This window comes from Ascaphus truei, chromosome 7, assembly GCF_040206685.1.
Source record: "Ascaphus truei isolate aAscTru1 chromosome 7, aAscTru1.hap1, whole genome shotgun sequence".
In the NCBI taxonomy this organism is placed as follows: domain Eukaryota; kingdom Metazoa; phylum Chordata; class Amphibia; order Anura; family Ascaphidae; genus Ascaphus; species Ascaphus truei.
This window is the reverse complement of record NC_134489.1, coordinates 66,598,367-66,613,701: the sequence shown is the minus strand read 5'-3', so window position 1 is coordinate 66,613,701 and position 15,335 is coordinate 66,598,367. Positions and strand designations below refer to the sequence as shown.

At 43.0% G+C, this 15,335-nt stretch overlaps 1 protein-coding gene across 4 annotated transcripts in view; it reads right to left on the bottom strand.

Moving 5' to 3' along the window:
- PDE1A (phosphodiesterase 1A) overlaps positions 1–15,335 on the bottom strand; it is a 363,587-nt gene that overhangs the window by 201,380 nt on the left and 146,872 nt on the right. The window lies entirely within an intron of this gene.

Below are 15,335 nucleotides of genomic sequence, written 5' to 3'. Positions count from 1 at the left end.
TACCACACTGAAGGGGAGGGGCATCCCCCACCCGGAGGGCCATCCCCCACCCCCCTCACATCCCACCTGATGGCCGCAATATTGAACTGATCACGTAATCACTCAAAGAGTACGATCACAAGGTGCTCGGGGGTGGGGTTTAAAATATATTTCTTCACAATTAAGGATATTTATGAATTGCAACCTTTTATTAAACACGAAAAATAACTTCTGTTTGAAGTGTGACCGTTTAAACAATTAGGGGGTTATTGATTCAAATTGGCTACAGTATTTATCAAAGTCTCCTGGCTGCAAAGGGGGGAAATGGCTTCTGATTTACAAAGGAAAAACTTTGCCATTGAAAACTATGGGATTTCTGTCTTTGATAAATCTGGAGCAGTAATTTTGCACTGTTTTTGCAGATGGAGGACTTTGAAAAATGACCCCCTACATCACTGCTGCAATTTTGGGGCATGAAAACTGCATCAGATTGATTATGGAAAAATATTACTATTGAAACCAATAGAAGTTTCCCGATTGACGAATCTGTTGTTTGTGCCAGTTTTGCAGACGTGAGACTTTCTTTGATAAATGACCCTATCGGAGTCTCACTTGGTGGCTGCAGTGCCGTTTAATTTCAGACAGAGATACAGTAGTTGTGATTCTTCTATCCAACCCTGCTTCACTAAGTATAGTTTTTAAGAACAGATCGATATTCATTAAAATAAATGCAGCATGAAATTGTTGACGTGGTACCCTAAAACCTTTGTGGCTGCTACGTACCTGTAGATTGCGGTTATCAAAGGGTGCGAAAGCTAATAGCCCCATGATCACCTTATGGGAACCACTGTCATGGCGGCTGCCAAATTGGGCAATCACTATAAAGTAAAGGTACAATGGCTAAAAAGGTTCAACAAATATGATAGAACAGAGTTACAGTGTGCTAAAATAGGACACAGTTTCATAATGCAATGCAAAAGTAACAGCCTGGAAATATATATCCAACAAATAGAACTGCAGTACAGGGAGAGATACTGCGACATGGGGGTAATACTGGCTCAATCATTCCCTGCTTCAGCACAGGTGAGTCAATCAGAGGCTCAGTCTTTGACAGTAACCTGTGCTGAAGCAGGGAATGCTTGAGCCACCTGTGCAGAAGCTGGGATATCCTGAAAACCCGACCTATTGGGGGGTCTTGAGGACTGCAGTTGACCCCCACCCTGTTCTAGTCTACGAAACTTGATACCTATCCCTCTAAATTTCTGTTATTCCCTTATAGAAGTGTAGCCAGGTCCCCCTCTGCTTAGCGCCCCCCCCCCCCCTCCAGGTACTCACCACGGCGGTCGAGAGCAGAGCGGCCGCTCGCGGGGGAGGGTGCGGGGGTGTGTGTGTGCATGGCGCGCACCTTCAGTAGCGTGTGGGCGGTTGCTAGGTGCAGCGTCCCGGCGGCGATCGCTAAGCAGGGACTTCCGGCGGCTCCCATTGCAGGGTGCCACCATCTTAGATTGCGCACGCATGCGCAGTGTGATAGAGTGACGGGAAGGCCAGAGGCAAGTCGCGCATGCGCAGTGAGATGCGCGCGAACCCCCACCAGTCAGGAGAAGGCTCTAAGCAGGGACTACAAGTCCCATGAGCCTTAGGGGACCCCACGTGACGCCAGGGAGCCTATAGGGTTGTAGGATCTCCCTGCCACAGGAGATAGATACATTTTATGGGGTTTGAGACAGTTAGTCGGCGCCAGGAGAGGCTAGGGGAAAGAGGTGAGGGTGCATGGGTCAGTGACCCACTGCAATAGGCCAGCAGCCCCTAGGCCCCAGTTAGACCTGAGCCACTCAGTAGTTTGTGGTGCTTCAGGGACAGGCCCCAGGTTCGGGACCCTGCCCCTTAGCTATTACAGTGTCAGTTAGGGACACAGCGGACGCTGCGCTTCCCACAGAGAGGCTTGGGATCAAGCCTACTCCGCCGAGAGAGCGGAACTGTACCCAGGGTGGACAACCCTGACCGATCAACCCGCTGGAGGAACCGGATGTCGCCAGGAGGTCGCCGGATCCTTTTCGAAGATCCTTTGAACGCCCAGGTGCCGTCGCACTAGGCAGGTATTGTTACACACGTGCCCCACCTACAGAATACTCATATATAGTGGCAGCGCTGACCACGGGACAAGGGTTACTGTGGACACGGTGTGGGGGTACACAGTGGTGGGCAAGGGGTATACACTCAGAAGAGGGAGTGAATGAAATTGGGACTTTAGAGTATAAGATTAATATATGCATATCAGTAAAGGTTACTCTTGTTTATTCATACCAAGTGTGTGTCATTGGTTTGAGTTCTGTGAGGGACCCCTCCCAGGTGGAGACGTTGCGCCACGATGGACACGGTGTGGGGGTACACAGTGGTGGGCAAGGGGTATACACTCAGAAGAGGGAGTGAATGACATTGGGACTTTAGAGTATAAGATTAATATATGCATATCAGTAAAGGTTACTCTTGTTTATTCATACCAAGTGTGTGTCATTGGTTTGAGTTCTGTGAGGGACCCCTCCCAGGTGGAGACGTTGCGCCACGAGATAGAGTCATATATATGTACCCCAGGCTCCCCGAGCGGAGGCTTAGGCTCCTGAGAGCCACACAGGTAAAATACAGTATCAGTAGCGTCTGTGTTCACAGGGAACACCCGTTACAGAAGTTTGTTATGATATATGTTGAATTTATTTATTTATAACAACATTTCTATAGTGCCCTTATCCGGAGCGCTGTACATAAGTTAGTAAAACTTTTTGGGTTGGTGGGCAGGGGAGGGAACATTATGGACTGGGTTATGGGTTGGGAGCATTTAAGCTTGCTTGGTTGGTGGACGGGGGTTGGGGTAAAGTCTCTGTTTTTAATCTGGTCGGGTGCATGGTGATGGGTCTGACAGTGGTGCCAATTGGATCTATGAGGTGGGTGACTTGCGGGTTTTGGAGAGGCTTTAGGAAGGTTTAGGAAGGGGTGAGGTGAGGGAGGGGATAGGAATAATTTCTATTATCTCCCATCTCCAGCAATTACAATACTGTACATCTCATAAATTCATCCTTATCCAGACTATACATGGACCCCCTCATCAACTACATTTCTGTGTGTTGTTACTATGTTGTTTATATATGTGAACCATGAACACTAAATATGCATACACCTACCGTCTTAATATATGGGTCAGAATGTTTCAGAATAAATGGTATTTAATGGATCCCTTACCTATTCGCAGTTGCAATAGGCTGCAATAAAGAGGTAATATGTGTTGCAGCCATCTGTTACTGTGAAAAGATCAATAATCTCACCAACAAGCAGGCCCCTCCGGCATACAATGGAAAATGTTCACATTTTCATGAATAAGGGTTGCACATACATTTCTTTGTGTTGCTTGTAAGCAGCTGTACACCTTTTGAAATATTGGTAAAGTAGAAACTGCCTGGAAGATGGCAATCTGAATTAAGCGTGATATCTGAGGCAGTTTATTTACCGCAGTTTAGTGAATCTGGCATGAATATGAATTAAGTATTACTGAGGTCATTTCTCACAAGATTGGAAACAGGCAACAATTTTCTGCCCATAAGAACCCCCTTACAGCTGCAATCAAATTATGCCAATATACATATGCAGCGGCCGTTATTCGAACATATCATGCGTTGTATACCTCAGAATACCCATGCCATGGCGCGTCATTACCGCGTGTTGACTCATTTTTATCGAGTGCAGAAAATGACATTTTAGTGTTCTGGTTTCGAAACACCTGCAAATTTACACAGTACTGTACTGCACACATTACAATTCATTTATTTCTGCCACGGAAATGCGAAGAATTGCACCCAAATAAATCGGGATCCATGAAATTCAAACAAAGCAACCACATGATTGGCCGCGTGGAGTACAGCAGCGCACATGAAAACTGCTCCGTGATTTGTTCGAATAACGGCCACTGCCTCTGTAACTACAAAACCACTTTTCTTGTTTAGTAAGATCTGCAGAAGGAAAACTTTGGGGAGTGGGTTATATTTACCACCATTTGGATTTTCCGTTCATTTTGGGTACAACATTTTACCATAATTTTTGCTATAAAGTTTGAAAACGTAATAGGTAATGCTCTTTGCTAAATAAAAATACACCCAAATTTTCTATTTTTCTCTCAAATTACTTCGGTAACCAAACATTAAATTCCGATGAGGGCGAAGCTCATCTTAAACCTTAGTATGCCTCCTAAGTCAGATATTACATGGAACATACATATTACGGTTAGATTTCTGCATCCACCACTAATCTCAAGATTACTCAGGATTTACACATTTATGCATGATATCAAAGTGCAGCATTGACATTTTAAATATATGTATAAATTGAAAACATTCCTGTTTTCATTTGTAGTTGTTCAAATTGCAAAAATGTACTTAAAGCAGCAGTCCAAGCTGTCGTTTCCCATTCCCCCCCCCCCCTTTAGTACGTGCATCAATACAATGATAAGTAATTAGCGAAGTGGTCAATCTATCGGCAAAGATTCGGGTGGTGGGTTCACTAAATGGATGTCAGTGCAGCAGAAGAGGACCAAAGATGCAAAGTTCTGTGGGGAAGATGATGTGACCAGGCAGTCACTAGATACAACTGGTGCACTGCTATATAGAGGGAAAGTACAGTATCAAAAAAGGGGTGTGACAGAGCCTGTTTCAGAACAGGAAGGGGATGTGACTTTTGCTATAGAAACAAAAAATGCTTTTTACATTATAATACATTAAAAGCGTCATTTAGAGCTGTTTTGTTTTTTAAACGCTACAAGTATTTTCTCATAGTACAGAACTGATTTATTTTAAAAAAAAACACAAATGTAGGATATTGCTTGTCTGCAGCTATAAAATGCAGAGAAAGATACTAGCAGTATTCAAACTATAACGCCTATAAATGGGGGACCTCACAAATATTAGGTTGAATGAAGTTAAATCTTAAGCAAACTTGTGCCACCATTCTGACCTAATATTGTATTCAAGAACACAATTTAACTTCTGTATATTACAGAAGTGAGTGACCCATAAAAAATAATAATTTTCACCAAAGGACTAGGTCAAACATATGAACACTGCAATATGGCAGACCATTTGTATACAGTATGAGGATATGAAATGAATCTTCCATTTCTCAAAATAGTTATCCCACTAGTTTATCCAGGTGTAATAAATAGTTTTTTTTTTTTAATTTATTGTGTGTGTGTCTGTTGGTATGACCAATTTTTACTTATTAATCTTAATAGTACATTTATTTTGACCATGTACTGGCATGACAAGAAAGGGAAAATATGTAGTGAATGGAATGGTATGATGCAAGAATATAAATAAATATTAATACAGCAGTACACTAATGCCTAGCAACAGAGCTCCACTGTATAATCTACATTACACAGAGCCATGTTATTTTAAAAGTGTAATTGTTTGTTTGTTTAACATGTTAAATGCTGTTTTGACATTTACCCAGCATCAGTAAATGTCAATGACAGGGACAGGACATGTTCCCTGGTCATTTCTGAAAATATTTGTCAGCTTTTCCTTCTCATTAAGCAGAAGTAACCATGAAAAGAGTGGAGATGTAAACAATTAAGGTTATTACTATTCATATATAAATATTGTATTGTATGTTTTTATTTATATAGCGCCATTAATGTACATAGCACTCTTGAAAAAGGTTACAGTGGATATCCGAAACATTGAGACAATATTTTTTTATGCATATTTATGGTGTGCCTATCCCGTATGTATGTATACACACATATACATATATATATATATATACATATATATATATATATATATATATATAGCTCAACCGCATTATAACGCGATCTGTTACAACGCGAATCCGCTTATAACGCGATGCAAGCGTGGCTCCCAATTTTGGTATTTATGAATACTTTACAACACGATTATTGCTATCTTAAATACTTTATTGTACAATGCATATAATTGTATATTATTTCTAACGCGATCCGCTTATAGTGCGATGTGATTCTTTGGACCCCAAGCACAGCGTTATAAGGGGGTTGAGCTGTATATATATATACATACATACACACATACACACACACACACATATATATATGTATATATATATATAGTGCAGAATAAATGAGTTCTTCAGTATTAGGTGATACCTTTTTTATTGGACTAACAATTTATGTCATAGGACAAGCTTTCGAGAGTTATCCTCTCTTCTTCAGGTCGAGCAATACTCATATACAAAGGATTCAATGGCTAAAACAGTGTAGAGAGAGGGGAAAAAAACCCCAGATATTTACTGTAGATAAGGTAGGGTGTTAAAAGTGTTTGAAGCCAGGGGACAGTGTCAAAGAAAGGTGGGGAGGGGAAGGGATGCTGAGGGGGAGATAAAATATGGATAAGAATTGAGGCAAGCAGGATAATTACAAACAATTTTGATAGGGTGTGAGAAAACCCATGTCCGCATTAAGTCCTTTGGTTTTGGTGTCAAAGAGTCTTATCATTCTGAGTTCAAATGTTTTCCGTTCTTGGGTGCTTTTAAACATTCCTCAATGGAATGGAATTCTCTACACTGTTTTAGCAATTGAATACTTTGTATATCAGTATTGCTTGACCTGAAGAAGAGAGGATAACTCTCGAAAGCTTGTCCTATGACATAAATTGTTAGTCCAATAAAAAAGGTATCACCTAATACTGAAGAACTCATTTATTCTGCACTATCGCAACTGGACTAACACAGCTTTTTTCTGCTATATATATATATATATATATATATATATATACAGGTAAACCCCGTTATAGCGCGGTCCTCGGGGGCCACCCGATCCGACCGCGCTAGACCCGGGGTCGCGCTAATTTAAAAAAATCGGGAGGGAGGGAGTGAGGAGGGAAGGAAGGAAGAGGTGGCCGGAAGCCGTACACGTCCCCTACCAATGGCGAGTCCAGCCGCAACCTGCTCCTTACCTCCCACCACCGGCATCAATTTCCTCCCCCCCATGCCCCCACACCTACACCCCCTCCTCGGCATAGCCCACGCGGCCCTCCGAGTCCCAGCCTGCTCATCACTCACTCCCCCTCCTCGGCATAGCCCACGCAGCCCTCCGAGTCCCAGCCTGCTCCTCACTCACCCCCCCTCCTCGGCATAGCCCACGCGGCCCTCCTGTGTGCAGTGAGCAGTGTGTGCAGTGAGAGTGTGTGCTGGGAGAGTGTGTGCAGTGTGTGCAGTGAGCAGTGTGTGCAATGAGCAGTGTGTGCAGTGAGCAGTGTGTGCAGTGAACAGTGTGTGCAGTGTGCTGTGAGCAGTGTGTGCTGGGAGAGTGTGTTCAGTGTGCAGTGTGTGCAGTGAGCAGTGTGTGCAGTGAGCAGTGTGTGCAGTGAGCAGTGTGTGCAGTGAGCAGTGTGTGCAGTGTGCCGTGTGTGCAGTGAGAGTGTGTGCTGGGAGAGTGTGTGCAGTGTGTGCAGTGAGCAGTGTTGTGCAGTGAGCAGTGTGTGCAGTGTGCAGTGAGCAGTGTGTGCAGTGAGCAGTGTGTGCAGTGAGCGGTGTGTGCCGTGAGCAGTGTGTGCAGTGTGCAGTTTGTGCAGTGAGCAGTGTGTGCAGTGAGCAGTGTGTGCAGTGAGAGTGTGTGCAGTGAGAGTGTGTGCAGTGTGTTTTTGTTTTTTTTTTAAACGGGAGCCACGTGAAAACCGCGTTATAACCGATTCGCGTTATAACGGGTCGCGCTATAACGGGGTTAACCTGTATATATGTGTATATATATGTATATATATATATATATATACACACATATACACACACACTTTCAGGAACTCAATATAGAAACTGTTTATCCCCATATATTTTTGCATATTTTTAATTTGGTGCACCAAGGCAAGTTTGCCAGTTGTTATGTGAGTGCCGTCTTTTTTTCTATGATATATATATATATATATATATATATATATATATATATATATATATATATATATATATATATATATATATACCGCTTCCCCAGGCTCTTCCTGACACAGACGTCTGGGGTTTCATTTGTATAAAAGGGAGACAAACATGTGTATACACACAAGGGGCACTAAGCCTCCACCTTCAACAGTTTATTTCTTCATTAGTGACACAAAACATTTCAAACACAGTTACTTTAAGGAACCAAAGAAATCATAAAAGGAAACATCTATTCCTGTCAGGAGTCTAACTCACATGCATATCCATATCTGCAATATTGTCTGGCTAAGCCAGTTACCAACTTTAAAAAACCACAGAGATAACATTGAGTCCTTAATTGTGAGATGGGGACAGTGTCCCATTAGATCCTCAGTTGCTGCAACACATGGGAGGTGGGGGGGCGTTTACCCCGAACTGTATACTGAGGAGCAGCAGTTTTCCTCCTAGCCTCCAGGCTCTAAGAGAGAGTTAAGCAGCCAAACTAATTGCAATATATTCCTCTTCCTCAATTAAGAGAGCAGGTGAGTGAAAACCAGAACCTCTAATCTCTGGCCTAGAGTTTCTATCCCACAGTCTCAGCAAATGTGAAACTGTGGAATGGATCATTTTTTCCCTTTTTTCCACTTTCTGCCTTAAAATCGGACAGACTGCTGCCTAATATTCTGGGACTATGTCACATATCCTCCTCCCCCCCCCCCACCCCCAGCTTACACCTTCTTGGGTGAGTGTTCATGGAAATACAGTATACCGAAGTGTCCCACTGGATACTCCTTCGCTCCACACTGTGGTCCAGCGTGGCGAGATCTGGAACTATTCAAGCGCAGCGTTGCCCTTTGTCGCCTCTGCTTTCCAATCTTTGAACCTTCTAGGCTCTTCTTACTGAAATGTCTCCTCTCAAGAAAATTTCCACTCTACAGAAGTTTTTGATTTCCCTTTTGGGGCAATTACCAGTCCTTCGGGTTTTCGAGACCTAATTGCTTCTGTATAAACGCAATCAATGTTAATAACGTTATCAGGATTTAACATCCACTTTGTGTTTTCAGGAGCTGCCACCCACTTGGCTAAATCATCTTCCATGGTGGCCTGGGTGTCTTCACGGGCGTTAGCTTTACACAGCACTCTTGTCATACCTGACGGGCAGACTTTAGACTCAGCACTTGCTAGATGCCATTTTCACTTTCTTCAGCAAAATTTTTGGTTTTCTACTTGGGTTCAGCGCCTTAACATATCTTCATCTACTGAGCACTGGGTGCTATTGCATCCACACTTCATACATTCTCTGTGTATGCTATAAGTACAACTGGTTATACACAGTGGGACAGACTTCACTCGCAGACTCTGCACTTTACTTCGGCGGGGCTGCCATTTTAAGTCCTCACGTTTTTTCCTCAAACCCACAGACCTTTCAGTGTCTGCCTGCACTCATCCACCATATGTGGCAAACTTCTCCCGTTATGTAGCGCTGCTGCTTGCCCAGGCTCTTCCTGACACAGTCTTCCATGGTTTAATTTGTATAAAAAGGGGGACAAGCACGTGTATCCACACAAGAGTGAGTAAAAACCAGAACCACTAATCTCTGGCCTGGAGTTTCTATCACACAGTCTCAGTAAATGTGAAACTGTGGAATGGATCATTTTTTCCCACTTTCTGCCTTAAAATCGGACAGACTGCTGCCTAATATTCTGAAACTATGTCACAATACATACACACATACACTGGCGACACACTTTATTCGAGCTCGGCTAGTCCCACGAATTCAGGTATACCCGGGTGTATTGAGGTTTGTGACTGTTTTCTGCCCGAGTACATTGAGGTATTTTCCAGGCAGGGATTGAAGCATTTTATTCCCGCTGGCTGCAATACTGCACAGTATATATATATATATACTGCATTACAATTCATGAATTTATGCCATCTGGTAGACACGCGAAGCATTGCAGCCTATTAAATCCTAATCATTATCATTTAACAGATCAGCCGCCCGTCAGCCAGGCATGAACCCAGGCTGGGAAGGCAAACGCAACGGGGCTTGTCAGAGGTGAGGAGCGGCGCATTCCAGGTATCTGCCAGGTACATACTGGGTATTTGCTCGAATAAAGTGTGTCGGTGCAGTACATACACACACACACACACACACCTATGACACAATCATCATGAGCAAGCTCCATGTATATTTTATTCTCTTTCAATAAAAGCATCACATGTTTCTAAAACTCGTATTCGTACTGTATTCCTTTGTACCTAAGCACTTCAAAGCATGTAAATCTTTTTGTACATGCAAATGTTTAGCAAGAGGAATATTTCTAAAATGGGTAAAATCAGCAATCAGGAACAAAATAAACAAGATGTTTATGCAATAATATATTTTTTATTTATTTTACCATTTATCATTGTTTACATTACTCTTATATAGCAATGTTATGATATGTTTACTTTTAATAATTTAGTTTTACACTAATGTGCATTTTTACATTGCAGCATGTTATTAATGATTATTGAGATGTGAACAGGTTTCTACCGCCTTCAGAATATAAACACCCTCTATCCACGCCGCCCTTGCCAGGTCATTTGAAATAGTTTCCCTTTTTTCCTCCTTTTGTTGCACTACCCTTATAAATGGCCTTTGGGGGCTCTCAATCCATCAACAGGGATAGGATAGGACAGGACAAACCATTATCTTATCAACTTTAATTAAGCTATCCCATGTCTTGCACTGGGATAGCAGTCATAATAAATGTTATTTTTGGTTCAAGAATACCGTGAAATAGAAATAATGTATTTAGGACACATGCATGATTATTTCCCTTAGTAATAAAAATGACTACAACAATTTTATTTTTTACTGCACATGCATGAATGGAATATACAAAAACAGAATTCAATATTTATTTTACAGTATTAACAGATGATTTCATACATATAAAAATACCTTCTGAAAACATCATAGAATTGTAACTGTTGGCACTTCTCTTCATACACAATTTAAGAAATTATCAATATACTGTACTGTAATTCATATTGTGGTGTGCCAATGTCATTCAAAAGCCTTTCATTCCTCTGGCAATGCCATTTACAAATTTAAAGCAAGACAATATTTTTTACTTGGGAAGCTATCTCTAAGACTAACTTACTGAATTAACCAGTGAGGTATTTGAAAAGTCATTGTAAGTTATTGTTTACATACAGGAAGTACGGGATATTTCTAACTTACGATACCTGGCTTTTTTCAAGTCCGTGCCATGCTTAATTGATTTACTAAATACATTAAAGGTTCACATTTGATTGAAATTAAACAGTTCTTATGCCTTTACATGACGTAATTCTTCTAAGAACCACAGCATTTTGCTTCAGAAAAGTATTGTATGTTTTTTAAGGAACAAAAAGTTGCGGTGCACTGCTTGAAAAACAATGGGCTGGAGAGCAAAAATCTTTAATTAACACGTAAAAAACGGAGAACCACAACAGATCCCTCTAACACATTTCACGCTATACAGCACTTTGTGAACGAGTGGATAGCACATACATCAGTAGTGGTTTAAGTACATGTTTCCTCCTGCACATGTCATCATGGGGCCGGCTATAATTGACACCTGAACATCACATCAGTCCAAAAGCCCAAACCGGCTCTGATAATCATTCCAAGAACCGCTGACATGATACATAAATCGGTCTACACGTGGCTTGTAGGTTCAGAGATACATACACTACCGACACGCTTTATTACTCTGCGGCCAGATCCGCAAGCCGGGAGATTTCCCGGCTTGCTAGTGGCCGCCCCTCGGCGTGCCGCGCGTCATAGACGCGCGGTCACGCGTCTTCGGGAGCGTGCGCCCCCTGCACGCGCGTCCAGGGGCTCCCCGAGGGAGCCCTGGTGTCCCGCGATCGCGGGACAGCGGCAGGGGGTTCCGGGGGACCCGGCGGACCCGGCAGCGGTAGGGAGAGCGCCCCGATCGGAGGGCGCTCTTCCGCTGCTTCGGCGCGCGCCCGTCACTCTCGGGCGCGCACCAGGCTACTGCTGCGGCCAAGAACGGGCAAATGCTCGAATAAACTTGGCCGCAGCAGTATAAATAGCCCCATGATACTGGAGCTCCATAAACTATTGGGGCAAGCAGTATACATATAAAGTAGCATTTCTTAAGTATAATGCAGTGTGGAGTTGAACAGGGAGCTCAACAGGAGTGAAACAAATGGACAACACAACACCTACTGGTCCTGAATCCTGGATTTTGACCTACGCTGGAAAGGAGGACGTTATCTATCCCAGACTGCACATCTCAACACAAAACTATTGCTGCCATGCCGCCTCTACTGTTTTTATTTGCTTTGACCTCACTTCTTTTAAAAATACGCACTTCTTTCTACCAGACTCATTATGTCTCTAACTCTATTCATATATCTCCATCTCCCCTTTCTTCGCCACTTCTCAGTTCACATGAACTCCTTTCTTACTTGCGCCCTCTGACACTATACGGCTATATCCCCTGCAATAAAACACATCAACAAATCAGCCTCGCACATTCTATTTCTATCCATGCTTCTCCTCCTTGCTTCTGGGGACATCTCTCCCAATCCTGGTCCTTGCCTTATTTCTGTATGATCTCGTCCTTGTCTTCCACATACAACTTCTACTCCTTCTGGTGTCAACCCCTCTAACCTCATACCCATCCCCTGTCACTCTCCTCTCTCCTTTTCTCCTGTGCCCTTTGGAATGCTCGCTCCCTTTCTAACAAGTTCCTCTCTGTGCATGAATTCTTTTTCTCTCACTCTTTGCTCCTCTTTGCTGTAACTGAGACTTGGCTCACTCAGTCTGACTCTGCTCTGGAAGCTGTCCTCTCTTATGGTGGCCTTTATTTGTCCCACACTCCCTACCCCAATGGCAGTGGTCGAGGCATGGGGCTCCTGCTCTCTATCGGCCGCTACCATACCCTTCCTATTCCTCCCTCTCTTGCTTTTCCCTCCTTTGAGGCTCACACTGTCAAGATTTTCTCTCCTCTCCCTGTCCACGTGGCGGTCTTCTATCGCCCACCTACCTCTACTCATCCCCCTTTTGTCTTTCTCTCTCACTTTGATTCCTGGCTCTCTTTCTTTCTCTCCTCAGACTAACCTGTTCTTCTTCTTGGGTACTTCAACTGCAATATTGATGACCCCTCTCTCCCTTGGGCTTTCTCTCTCTTACCTCTTCTTTTGGCCTTTTCAGTGGACTGCAGCCAACACCCACTACCTAGACATGGTTTTCACTAAAAAAAATTCTCTCTTCAATATCTCCATTTCCCCCTTTTCTCTGTCTGACCGTCACCTCATCTCATTTTCTCTCTCTCTCCCACTTCTCCCCTTCTCCATCTTCATCTACCCCTTGTCTCTGCAGAGACCTGTGCTCTATTAACCTACCAGCTTTTGAGTCCACTTTACTGATGCAAACATGAGTATCCGAACACTTGCCTTTGAAAATCTGGGGCAATACCCCAGTAATGCTGCAACATTTCTGTGACATTTCTGCAGACAGACTAATGGCCCATCGGATTAACACAGCGGGGGTCCCTGGCAGTCCCATTCAAACTGCCCAAGATTTTCAAAGGCAAGTTTTCGGATACTCGTTGCTGCATCTGTACGTTCCTCCCTCTCCTCTCTCACCTCTGCTCGAGACCCTGACAATCTGGTCAGGAAATACAACTCTGCCCTATCCTCCACTTTTGATCTACATGCCCTGCTTTCTCTCTGCCGTTCTCGCCCTTTGAACCACAGACCCTGGCTAAATTCCCACGCGTGCATGCTGCATTCCTGCAATCGTTCTTCTGAACGCCTCTGGAGGAAATCTCACACTCTTGCAGACTTCCTTCACTACAAATTTAAGCTATCCTGTTTCAACTCTGCTCTCTCAAGCTAAACAAACCTACTTTTCTTCACTAAACATGCACAAGTCTAATCCACGCCGACTCTTCTCTGTCTTTGACTCCCTACTCAGACCACCCCTGCTGCCTGTTCTTCTTCCTCCATCTCTCCTCAGGCCTTTGCCAACTATTTCAAGGAAAAGGTAGAATCCAAACATCAGGCCATCCATTCTGTCTCCTCCATCCTACGCCTCTTCCTAACTCTCCTCCTACATTCCTTGACTCTTTATCCGCTGTCACGGAGAATGTGTCATTGCTGATCTCCTCTTCTCCCTCTACCTCCTGCCCTCTTGACCCCATTCCCTCCCATCTTCTAAAACCTCTTCCTCCTACTATAATATATACACTGGCGACACACTTTATTCGAGCTCGGCTAGTCCCACGAATTCGGGTATACCCGGGTGTATTGAGGTTTGTGACTGTTTTCTGCCCGAGTGCATTGAGTTATTTTCCAGGCAGGGATTGAAGCATTTTATTCCCGCTGGCTGCAATACTGCACAGTATATATATATATATACTGCATTACAATTCATGAATTTATGCCATCTGGTAGACACGCGAAGCATTGCAGCCTATTAAATCCTAATCATTATCATTTAACAGATCAGCCGCCCATCAGCCAGGCATGAACCCAGGCTGGGAAGGCAAATGCAACGGGGCTTGTCAGAGGTGAGGAGCGGCGCATTCCAGGTATCTGCCAGGTACATACTGGGTATTTGCTCGAATAAAGTGTGTCGCAGCAGTGTATATATATATATATATATATATATAGACAAAAAAAAGACTGCGCTCAACAGGTAATAAAGATCTGAATGTAGTTAATAAACAGTATTGATTGGCATATTTGATTGACTATACATAAATTGAATTCTAATAGAATAGCTGAATTAGTACTGGTATTTTCTAAACATGCTAAACTAAAATCAATGGGTGTAATTGTGGACCTGTATATAATTAAACTGAAATAGCTAAAACCCTAAATCACTAATACAAATACATGAAATAAGTGATATAATAATATAATAAAATACAAATTTCTATGAAAGAAAAAATATATATAAAAATAAAAATAAAAATAAAAGGTAAAAATAAAAAATGAAAAATGAAAAAAGGGATTCAAAAATAGGATCTGGCAGCTCTCCACAAGGACCAACGACCTCCCAGGAATCTGCGAACAACAAAAAAAGAAAGCGCCCGATCATAGTGCAATATGAAAAAAAAAACACTTTTAATACAATCGATTAGGTCCAACAAAAATACACTCACAAACAATTAAAAGGTAAAAGCATGTTATGAGTATACTCATTCGCCTCCACGTGCTGCTGTAACTCCGTTTGTAAACTGCTCTCTCTTGGGTGAAGTGTCTGCTTCTCCAGTAGCCCTTATCGGTGCAGGAACTGTGAGAGTCTCTGGAACCGTGACCCGGAAGTAGGATCAAATGCCAGGATGGTGGGTATAACCCTGAGGTTTGGTGTAGACAGGCAAGGTGTTTTTCCCTATAATGTCCACTTGTATGAA